We start from the raw sequence: 10,433 nt of genomic DNA, 5'->3' as shown, positions 1-10,433 counted from the left end.
AAAACTATCATTGGCTAGGCAGCAAATACAGATAAATGTACATGCAATTTATGCCTCTCAGGGCCTTTTTGTTTTTAAACTAGAAATAACTCTGATGATCGAAATTTCTGGCATGTGGGAACAAGGACCTCTTGGATGGCCAACGGCTTTCCTCCCCACCGCACAGCCTCTGATGCCATCTTTCTAGGGTGATACAGCTCTTTTGCAGCTGTGCCCCTTCTCCCTGCACACTGTGTTTGCTGTTTTCCACACCGCTCAATCCGCATGTCCCAGACCCCTGCCTGTGCTGACTAGCTCTCCCTACTAGTCATCAGCTACTATTGCTTCAGGTTGTCTTTTTGCTCCACTGGTGTAATTAAACTCCATCAATCACCCAAGTATTTCTGGTCATTGTGACTCAGCTCTGTTAGTTTTAGAACTGAGAACCTTTGTAAGGACACAAGAACTGTAGGGGAGGAAAACTTTTCCCTTCTTCTTTTTAGGTCTCTTTGGCTGGTCTAATAATTAAATTGACATAAGACAGATTAACTAGAGAAAAAAACAGTAATTGGTGTCTACAGGAACCCCAAAGACAGGAGGCTCCCCACCAGGCAACGGGTTTATATGCCACTCTGAACTAAGGAGGAAGGGGTAAGAAATTTCTCTTATTCTTATAAGGCCACTGATCCTATTGGATTGGGAATCTACCCTTATGAACTTCATTTAGTCTTAATTATATCCTAAAAACCCTATTTCCAAATACAATGAAACCGAGGGCTAGAGCTTCAACATATGGATTTTGTGGGGACACAATTCAGTCCATAGCAACAAGGAAACAATTTTTGAACGTATTACTTTGAAAAGAATGCAACTTACCCAACCAATATTTATGGAACATCTCTCACGTGCTAAGCAAAGTAAAAATCCCTGGCAGGGAGTGTATTTTTTTCTTTTTTCTTTTTCAAATTAAATATAATGAACATATAGTATGTTATTAGTTTCAGATGTATAGTATAGTGATTCAGCACTTCTCTCCATAATGCAGTGATCATCAGGGTAAGTGTGCTTTTGATCCCCTTTACCTATTTCACTTCTCTGGCACCTTGGCAGGTAATATTTTAAGATGGATTTTAGTAAACTGAATTATTTAATGCCAGGTGACATTTTTCATGTCTCTTACTAAGACTTGCTTTATAATACATATGTTTTTAAATGAGAAAAATGGAAAAATTAGACAATTTGCAAAAAGTTGGGTATTACAAAAGTATTTTACAAGATATGATGACAAGGAATAAAGACAATTTGCTAAATACCAAAAATCATATCACAGGATTTCAATGAAATAAACTAGGTTTATGGAGCCATGAGTTAAGAAAAGAAAAAGTTTGGGACCTGGGTGGCTTAGCAGTTGAGTGTCTGCCTTTGGCTCAGGGCATGATCCACATGTGGGGATCCAGTCCCACATCGGGCACCCTGCAGGGAGCCTACTTCTCCCTCTGCCTACATCTCTGCCTCTCTCTCTGTCTCTCATGAATAAATAAATAAATTTTTTTTAAAAAGAAAAGAAAAAGTTGTCCCTAGTACAGAACTAAACAGAATTTTAGAGCTTTTTTTTGAGGTGGGGGGGAGGTACAAATAGTATTAGAAAGTCTTGGAAGGGATGAAAAGTCAATAACAAAGAAATATTACATTTGAAAATCAGTGAACCGGCTCAAGAATAACAGTGAAATAGCAAGGAAACCTTTAAAGTATTGTTTATTACAGATTAAACACATTCAAAATGCTCGTTTTATTATGTCACAAATACTCTAAAAAGACAATTAATCTGAGAGAAGTAAAATCAGAAAGAATACATTTTTTTCTTAGAAATAACACATTTTTATTTATTTTTTATTTTTTTAAATTTTAATTTAATTTTATTTATTTATGATAGGCACACAGTGAGAGAGAGAGAGAGAGAGAGGCAGAGACACAGGCAGAGGGAGAAGCATGCTCCATGCTGGGAGCCCAATGTGGGATTCGATCCCAGGTCTCCAGGATCACGCCCTGGGCGAAAGGCAGGCGCCAAACCGCTGCGCCACCCAGAGATCCCAGAAATAACACATTTTTAAAAGAAGTTTTATTTAAAATCGAACTGCATCTCTAATAATTACATAACACTTAAACAATAATCGACAACATACATTTAAATGTCATAACTATTGTACCAAATCCATTTCTAGACACATTGGTTAAACAAGAGGAAAATGACTAGTTTGATCAAAGGTGTTCTTAGGTAGTAATGTCATTTAAGTTTGGAGAGTTCCACTGACAGACACATGTCTTTATTGGAAGAGCTCCTTCTTAGGCACAAGATTTGTCCCTGAGTGTCTGGAGACTTAACTTTACTGTGAAGACCCATAGCACTAGGTAAAACCTACTGGGAAAAAAAAAAGAAGGAAGGAAGGAAGGAAGGAAGGAAGGAAGGAAGGAAGGAAGGAAGGAAAGAAGGAAGCAAGGGAGGAAGGGAGGAAGGGAGGAAGGGAGGGAGGAAGGGAGGGGGACAGGGAGAAAGTGGTCCGATTTGTCTGTTTGGGACTGTGAGCTTCAAAAGCTTGCATTGGAACACCATCCCAGGATCAGGAATCCACCTAACATGCACCAGGTGCACCCTATAAAACCGTCTCTATTATTAGGGGGCAACATTTAAAATTAAAATTCTTAGATGACAAATTCTATGGCATTTATGTATGTATGTAGTATCTAGTAAAAAAAAAAAAACTTGATTGCAAGCCTGTAAAATAAAAACAACTGTGAATTTCAAGATACTCAGTTTAGTGGCTAAAAACATGAAATGGAGATAACAATAGCTTCCTCAACTACAGTGGCTCTTGGCTACTTTGCCTGTGATATGAGAACCAATCCAATATTCCCTATCTCTAGGTTTTGACTTATTTTTTCCCTTGGCTCTTATCACCATCTACCATTTTAATTCTTTGTTTTGTTCATTTCTGTTATTAAGTTGGAGACTTCTTGCCACTAGAATATAAATCCAATGAATTTTTCTTTCTCTTCTGTGTCCCTAGTACCTACAATAGTCTGGCATGTAAAAGTACTCAATATCTTTTGATTGACTGAATAGATAATTGCAGAATTGGAAGTTAAGGGGCATGTAGTCTTTTGGAGGCCTGCTGAGAATGATTAAAATCACATATTCATTTGTTCAACAAATATTTACTAAGTACATATTATGTCCCAGACACTGCACTCAGTTTGGATATGCAATATTGAACGAGCAGAGCCCCTGCCCTCAATGGACAGGTTTTCAAATGACTCTAAAAATGAGAATGACTTCAGTCCTGCAAAATCACTGTCTGACCCTCGAGGACTTTGGGCTACAAGTGACTGGTCGGTAGCCTGCCTATGCCTCAGACACGGGTGTTTCAATTCATGCAGTTAGTAAGACAATATTTTCTACCATGAACTGCATGACAGCTAAACATATCCATGCACAGGGTGGGTTCCTTTCCCTGGAAGATGAATTAAAATATAAGTAAAATCTTTGCTACTTTAAAAACAAAGGTTATCAGAAAATAGAGGGAAGATTTGGATTTGAACCGGCCTTGAACGACTACACCACTACATCAAGTTCTGAGATATTTCTGAAAATTCAAGAACAGCTGATGTTGGTGATCTCATCAGGTCCTTTGACTTCTTTTAGAAGGTCCAAGTTTATGGAATCAAGTGAAGAAAACACACATAATGGAAATCACAGTGGACTGAAATAAATAGCTCTTGTCTTGGAGTCAGAGGACTTAAGTTCAGATGTGTGTTAGATCTACTACGTGGCCTTCACATCTGTTTCTTGGTTACCATATCAGTAAAACAGCCCTTGTGCTTTACCATACATGTATTGTTGGGGTCTTTTGAGGATCGAGTAAGATAATATTTAGAAGAACACTTGTTAAACTTCAATATCCTTGCAAGACATAAGGATATAAGTAAGTGGCTTGGGTAATGATGATCCATTTTACGCTTAAAGGAACCTAGGAAGCAAACATTTTTCCCCTCATCTTGCATAAATTCATAAAATTCTAGAATCAGACTCTTTATACAAGTAAAACAACTTCTGTTTTCCTCTATGCAATTAACACCTCAAATTGATCACTGGGATTTTTTTTTCTATTTTAGGATTGCAGTACATAAATTCCCTAAGCCCTCTATTAATTTTTTTTAATTAATTTCTTTTTAAAAAAATTCATATTAATAATCCATGCAATTAACCAAATTAGATTGTAGAAGTAGAGAAATAGAAATGTTGCCAGGCACAATACTCCTAAAAATCTTTTTCATTTTTTTGAAACACGATGCTCTAAGTAAACAATTGGAAAAAAACAAAGATTCTCAGCATTCTTGTGCAAAGAAATATAGTCCTTAGCATTACAATTTTAAATAATTGCACTTCAAATGTATCTTTCTTTGATGTCTTCACATGGATAGATGCCTTTACAAATTTAGATTTGCTTCCAACCACCTGGGTAAAATGATATCCACAAATATTATTTTTTAAATTAGTTTTGCTATAATCCTGGTCCTGCATAATAAGAAGAGGGTATACATCTGAAGGAAAGGGAAAAAAATTGTTTTTTAAATAAGAATAAGATGAGTATTAACTCAGAGACTTAAAACTATCTTTAGAGTTCATGGAAACCTTAATATATTGTCAGTAGAATGTCTTTACTTTGTTTGATAAGTAAGTTAATGTTACAAAGTAGTAAAAGATAATTGAATCAATATTAGCTCACTGCTTAATTACTTCTTGGAAAGAAGGAGAATCAAGCCTAGAATATTTTGTTGCAATGACAGTTTGGGGAGGCAATATTTACTTGATATTCCTGGTTTATAGCAAAGTGATTTGTTTAGTATGGACCCCTTTCTTCTTCTTCTTCTTCTTCTTCTTCTTCTTCTTCTTCTTCTTCTTCTTCTTCTTCTTCTTCTTCTTCTTTTCTTCTTCTTCTTCTTCTTTTTTTTTTAGAAAATATTCAGGATGTACTTTTTAAAACAGTCCTCTATATCTCCTTAGAAATAAAGTTTTGGCTTCTCAGAGGTTTTGATTACTCTCCTGTGTGTGACCCCACCCACTCTTTTATCCCTTAAGGAAAAACAAAAAACAAAAGACTCTCATCCCAATTCTTCAGCGCAGAGAATGGCATAATTGCCTACAGCTACATAAATCAGAAAAGCCAGAACCATGGAGACACACTGTATCTTTGTATTTATTTGACTTATTTAAGATTTATATAGTATTTATCATGTGCTGGGCACTCCTCAAATTAACTCACTTCATAGTCATAACAGCAGGTTAACCAAAAACCCAAGCATGGAGACATTAAATATAAACCATTCAAGGTTGCCAAACTAGTAAATGACAAGGTTGGAATTTGAACCCGTGTCCTCTGCCTCCAGAGTCTGTGTATATAAACATGACATCATGTTGTCTCTCTCTGTGATTAGGTTTTATTACTTCCTCCTCCCAGGTACTTCTTAAATACTTTCTCCTTCACCCTGTCATCATGCTGATTGAAGCCACTGTTGGGGAGGAAGAATTTTCTCTGCCCTTCAAGGTCCTTCCAGCTGGATTTAGAGAATCAAAGTGACATGAGACAGATTAACAGGAGAAAATCCAATTTAATAGCCTACGTATGGAGAATCCACACAGGCATGGAAATTCCAGACAGCCAGGCAGCATGAAGCTTGTATGAGCTAAGGAGAGGGGTAGGTGTCTGAAGATATAAAGGGGAGAAAGACTAATTAGCACAAAGGTGAAGGGAGATGTTTAGAAAACAGAGCTTGTCTTATTATGCTGGTGAGTTTCTTAGATAAAAGGGAGTCTCTGTGAATGGCTCTCTTCCTGGTAGAGTGGGCAGTTGAGGTGGTTTTTCTGAATCTGCTGGGTGTGGATTGCTTTTAACTCAAAATAACCTTCATGCCAAAATGGCCCCCCTTGGGGTGGCCTTCTCTTAGCCCCCACACAACATTCATGCTCCACATGATCTTTAGATAACTTCTCTTTTTCCCCCAGTTCATTACATATGAACTAGATTGCATGATTTCCTAAAAACATAAACCTGATCATTTTAGTCCTTAGCATAGAAATGTTCAATGGCTTTCCACTAATATTTAAAAAAAAAAAAAATCAACTTTCTTTGCACTGTCTACTTTGCAACTTCCCTCCTCTTGCCTCCCTGTCACTCTCTGTATTCCAGATACATTAGGCTTCTAATTCTTCAAATGTCTCATACTCTCTCCCATTTCAGAGCCTGTCCGTTGACCACTGCCGTAGGCCAGGGTTTCTCAACTATGACACCACCAACATCTTGGACTGGATCGTTCTCTATTGTGGAAGGCTTTTCTGCGTGATGTAAGATGTGCAGCAGCATTTCTGGCCTCTACTCAATAGATGCCAGTAGCAACCTCCAGTTTTAATAACCAGAAATGTCTTCAGACACTGCCAAATGCCTCGTGAAGCAAGAGGTGGTATGAAAATCACTCCTATTGAGGATCGTTGCCTTTGACTTACATGTCCCAGCCCCCTCTTTTGATTTATTCTTATTTACTCTGCAGAACTTAAGATCACTTCCTCAGAAAAGCCTTCTCTGATTTCAGCCCGGATGTTGCAGCCTGGGTTCCCTGGGAAAAAGACACTGGGACTGCAATTAGTTTGCAAGCAGTTTATTATAACGCACTCTTGAGATAAACATGTGTGGAAAGAAACAGGATTGGGCAGAAGGAGACATTGGGCTGCAATGTTATTTCAGGGAAGGCCCCACTTGACCCTGCTGAAGCTGGGATGGTCCCTCTGAGTTGTCCTATGGAGTGAGGGAACAGGGCCTTTTTACCTCCAGGATACGAGGCATGGCCTGCAGGCTGTGCTGGAAAGGGGCATGACCTTGGGTTTGGCAATTGTCTTTAGCAGAGGCAATTTGCTGGGAAGGTGGAGAGCTGGGGACGATGTCACAGCAGCAATTGCAACAACCCAGGGAAATAAGCCCTTGATATCTGAAGAGGGATTTGGGCAGCATACCAAAGCACTCACTGCAGTCCACCCCTTGCACCACTCATATCCACTTATTTATGGAAATTCTAGTGGCCTTTTTCCCAAAGTAAATTCCTAAGAGGAAGGTCACTGAATAAGCCATAGTCCCTACCGCTCCAGAACAATATTTATGGTCTCCCTTCCTTTCAATTTAGTAAAGATCCCCTCACCCTAAGCTCTCACCTGTTTATCTCAGTAGCAAATCTCCTGTTGTGACAGAGATTCTCATCCCCGAGGGGTTTTTACCCCTCCTGGGCAGTGGCTGCTGCTTTCTCCATCAAAACTGAGCAAAAGACTAACAAGAGGGGTGTGAGTCAGTGACCTTAATGCCAACCATATTCCTCCCTGTCTCGTTGTGGAGTCAGATCAAGAAGCCTATGGGCAACTCAGAGGAGGCCACGTTCCCAGCACTGGGTGGAGTCTTTGTAGACTTGCCATACAAGTGTTTTCCCATTCAGGGAATGTGAATTCCGTGAATGCTAGTGCGATTAAGATCCTTTCAGCAGCAACTAACAGAATACTTATTTAAAAGAGGCTAAAGCAATGAATGTATGCATTATCCTAATAGACAAGGAGTGTAGGGGTTAGAAAACCATCGAGTTGGTTACTTTGGTGGCTTCATGATGTCATAAAGAACTGAGGCTTTCCATATTTCTCTTGGTTTTCATCCTTAGATTTGAACCCTCATGGCTGCAAGATGGCTGCCAAGGCTCCAGGCGTTATCTCCCACACATCACAACTGGGCAGGAGGGTTGGTTCTCCTCGTATACCTCTTTATGTCTTCACCATCTAGACAAGATTGGGTTACATACCGATGCCACAGCTGTCAGGGTACTTGGTGATCTTAGTCTCTGATATGGGGGGGGGGGGGCTGTGACGGCAGGGGGAGTGAGGGCAGGCCGAGTGGGAAACCAACAGATGCTGCCACAGTATGCAGTGCACCTGCTACATGGTAGGAGTTTCATAAATTTGTATGAAACGCCTTACATATGTTTTCTTCTCTCTCAATCGGTTTCTAATTCTCTTTGTTTTTCTTTCTTTTTTGCTTCCTTCACTCTTCCTCATTTTATTCCTGTTTATTTTTCTGCCCATAAAACTATCTTTTTAGCATAATCAAAGTTCTAGTCATTTGTATTTTTAAAAAATTGAAGGTTATATATTTCTCCATAAGAAAAAGAAGACAAACTAAATTTTATTAAGTGACATTGATTATTTTCCGTTTCATAGCTTTCAGATCCATGAAGCTCCTGTCTCTCGGTAGATGCATAAACAGCGTGACTATGAGGAGAAAATGAAAGAACAGAGGCACATACACTTGGTATTCGCAAGGATGGATTCCAGGGTTCAGAATGAATGGGCTGTGATCCCAGCCATTCCACTGTGTGACTTTAGGCAAGTTCCTCAAACTGCCTATCCCTCAACTCACTCATCTATAAAATGGGAAAAAGAAAAGTACATACCTCATAGAATCTTTGTGAAAATTAAATGAGAAAACATACGTAACCTTCAAAAAACTGTCAGCAGGGCAGCCCGGGGGGCTCAGTGGTTGAGCATCTGCCTTCAGCCCAGGAGGTGATCCTGGAGACCCGGAATCGAGTCCCACGTCGGGCTCCCTGCATGGAGCCTGCTTCTCCCTCTGTCCGTGTCTCTGCCTCTGTCTCTCATGAATAAATAAATAAAATCTAAAAAACAAAAAAACAAAAAAAACCAAAACTGTCAGCAAGGAGTCCTTTGTCTCAAAGATTCCAGGTAGGAATCTACAAGAAGAACAAAGCATCTGGGTTCAAATTCAGACTCTCCAAACTGAGACTCAGGGCTTCTGTGCCAAAGTAGTTTCCAATTGATTTAAATCATGCCTTCTTACTTACCTGGTGTGGCCACATTTCATCGAAGAATTTATCTTTTATCCTTATCCTTTATTCTTGCCTACCTTCCCTCCCCCCGTGAATGTTCTTTTAAATTCTATGAGGAGGAGTCCCAAATCTGTAAGTTTAAGTCTCAACTCCAGTGTGATGTCTGTATTCACATTGCCAGCCTCCTGCTGGAAGTCTCCATGGAGCATCCCATCAAAACCTCAAAACACCACTGATTTACTGTATGGATTTGGACATATAATAACAAGTAGGTGATCTCTGGGATTTTCAGTGTCTTAAGTTAAAAAAAAAAAAAAAAAGGAGAAAAAGGAGGAGTGCCAGGGTGGCTCGGTCAGTTAACCAATGGACTCTTGGTGTTGGCTCACGTCATGATCTCAGGGTCCATGCTTAGTGTAGAGTCTGCTTGAGATTTTCCCTCCTTCTCCCTCTGCCCCTTATTCCACTTGCATGCATGTAAGTCTATCTCAGATAAATAAACGAAAGAAAGAAAAAGAAAGAAGAAAGAAAGAAAGAAAGAAAGAAAGAAAGAAAGAAAGAAAGAAAGAAAGAAGAAAAGAAAGAAATCAGGTTGGGCAAGGTAGGGGTGTGGGTGAAGGAAATCACTGCTAAGACTCCATACGAACAGTTTCTTATTCCATGTCCAAAACAAAAATTATCATCTTCTCCTATAAACTGCTTCTATTCCTGTCTTTCCTATTTCAGATTTATAACATTGGTCTTGTGAGAATGGATTTAAAAATTGAACATAATTCTGTCGCTGTCATGTTCAAAGGGCTGTGGTTGTTTATTACCTGATGAATCCCGTCCCACTTTAATCTGGCCTTGACCTGAAGAAAACAATTCTGCTTTAGTCCAATTTTGACCTGTCCTTTCAGTCCAGGCCCTTGTGTTCTACTTACTGCACTTCACTTTCTGGCAGTTCATTAACATTATTTTATTACCCCCCAAATTTACTTCCTCTAATTAGACTTGGGAAATCCTACGCATGCTTCAAATTCTGGTTTCATTGACCTTTCCAGTGCCCATCACAGACGATTATGTCTCCTTCTGTTTCTTCTAGGGGCCTCCTGTGATATTATATTATCACATAATATCTGGTTAACGTTAGAGCCATTCACAAGTTTTTTTTTTTCTCCACTAGTTTGTAAATTCCTTAAGGCAGCAGCTGTATTTTGTTCACGTAATCTAGAATTCACACTGTCTAAAAAATGTTTACTACTAGCTTATATAGTAAAAATGTAAATGCCGTGGAATAGAATAATGTTTAAAATGCTTACAATGTTCAAATTTGCATGCAATTTTAACATGCATCGAATGCACTTGGGTCAGTGAGATGTTTCAAACTCCTATAAGGTTTACATTAGGTGTTTTCCCTTTCAAAGATTTTATTTTTGCATATATTTCTGTTCAATTAAAATGTTGTCGCTTTTGAAATTTACAACAGGAAAATAATACCACCAGCTTTCACTTAACAGATAATAGACTTGTAAGACATTTTGAGTTCT

General features: G+C 38.9%; 2 long non-coding RNA genes across 2 annotated transcripts in view; one reads left to right on the top strand and one right to left on the bottom strand.

Moving 5' to 3' along the window:
- The first annotated feature begins 903 nt into the window (after positions 1-903).
- Positions 904-9,204, top strand: LOC112654834 (uncharacterized). Its single transcript, XR_003133413.3, has 5 exons — positions 904-1,035; positions 5,496-5,733; positions 6,276-6,379; positions 7,729-7,885; positions 8,282-9,204. It is a non-coding gene; the product is annotated as an uncharacterized LOC112654834 (long non-coding RNA).
- The window catches only part of LOC112654718 (uncharacterized), a 33,126-nt gene continuing 29,242 nt past the window's right edge, over positions 6,550-10,433 (bottom strand). Inside the window, exon 5 of the long non-coding RNA XR_007402422.1 lies at positions 6,550-8,736. This is a non-coding gene — a long non-coding RNA (uncharacterized LOC112654718). The remainder of the gene's footprint in view (positions 8,737-10,433) is intronic.

The sequence above is a fragment of the Canis lupus genome, chromosome 15 (assembly GCF_003254725.2).
Source record: "Canis lupus dingo isolate Sandy chromosome 15, ASM325472v2, whole genome shotgun sequence".
NCBI classification, from domain to species: domain Eukaryota; kingdom Metazoa; phylum Chordata; class Mammalia; order Carnivora; family Canidae; genus Canis; species Canis lupus.
The sequence above is the reverse complement of the archived record's forward strand: the minus strand, read 5'-3'. Positions and strand labels throughout refer to the sequence as shown.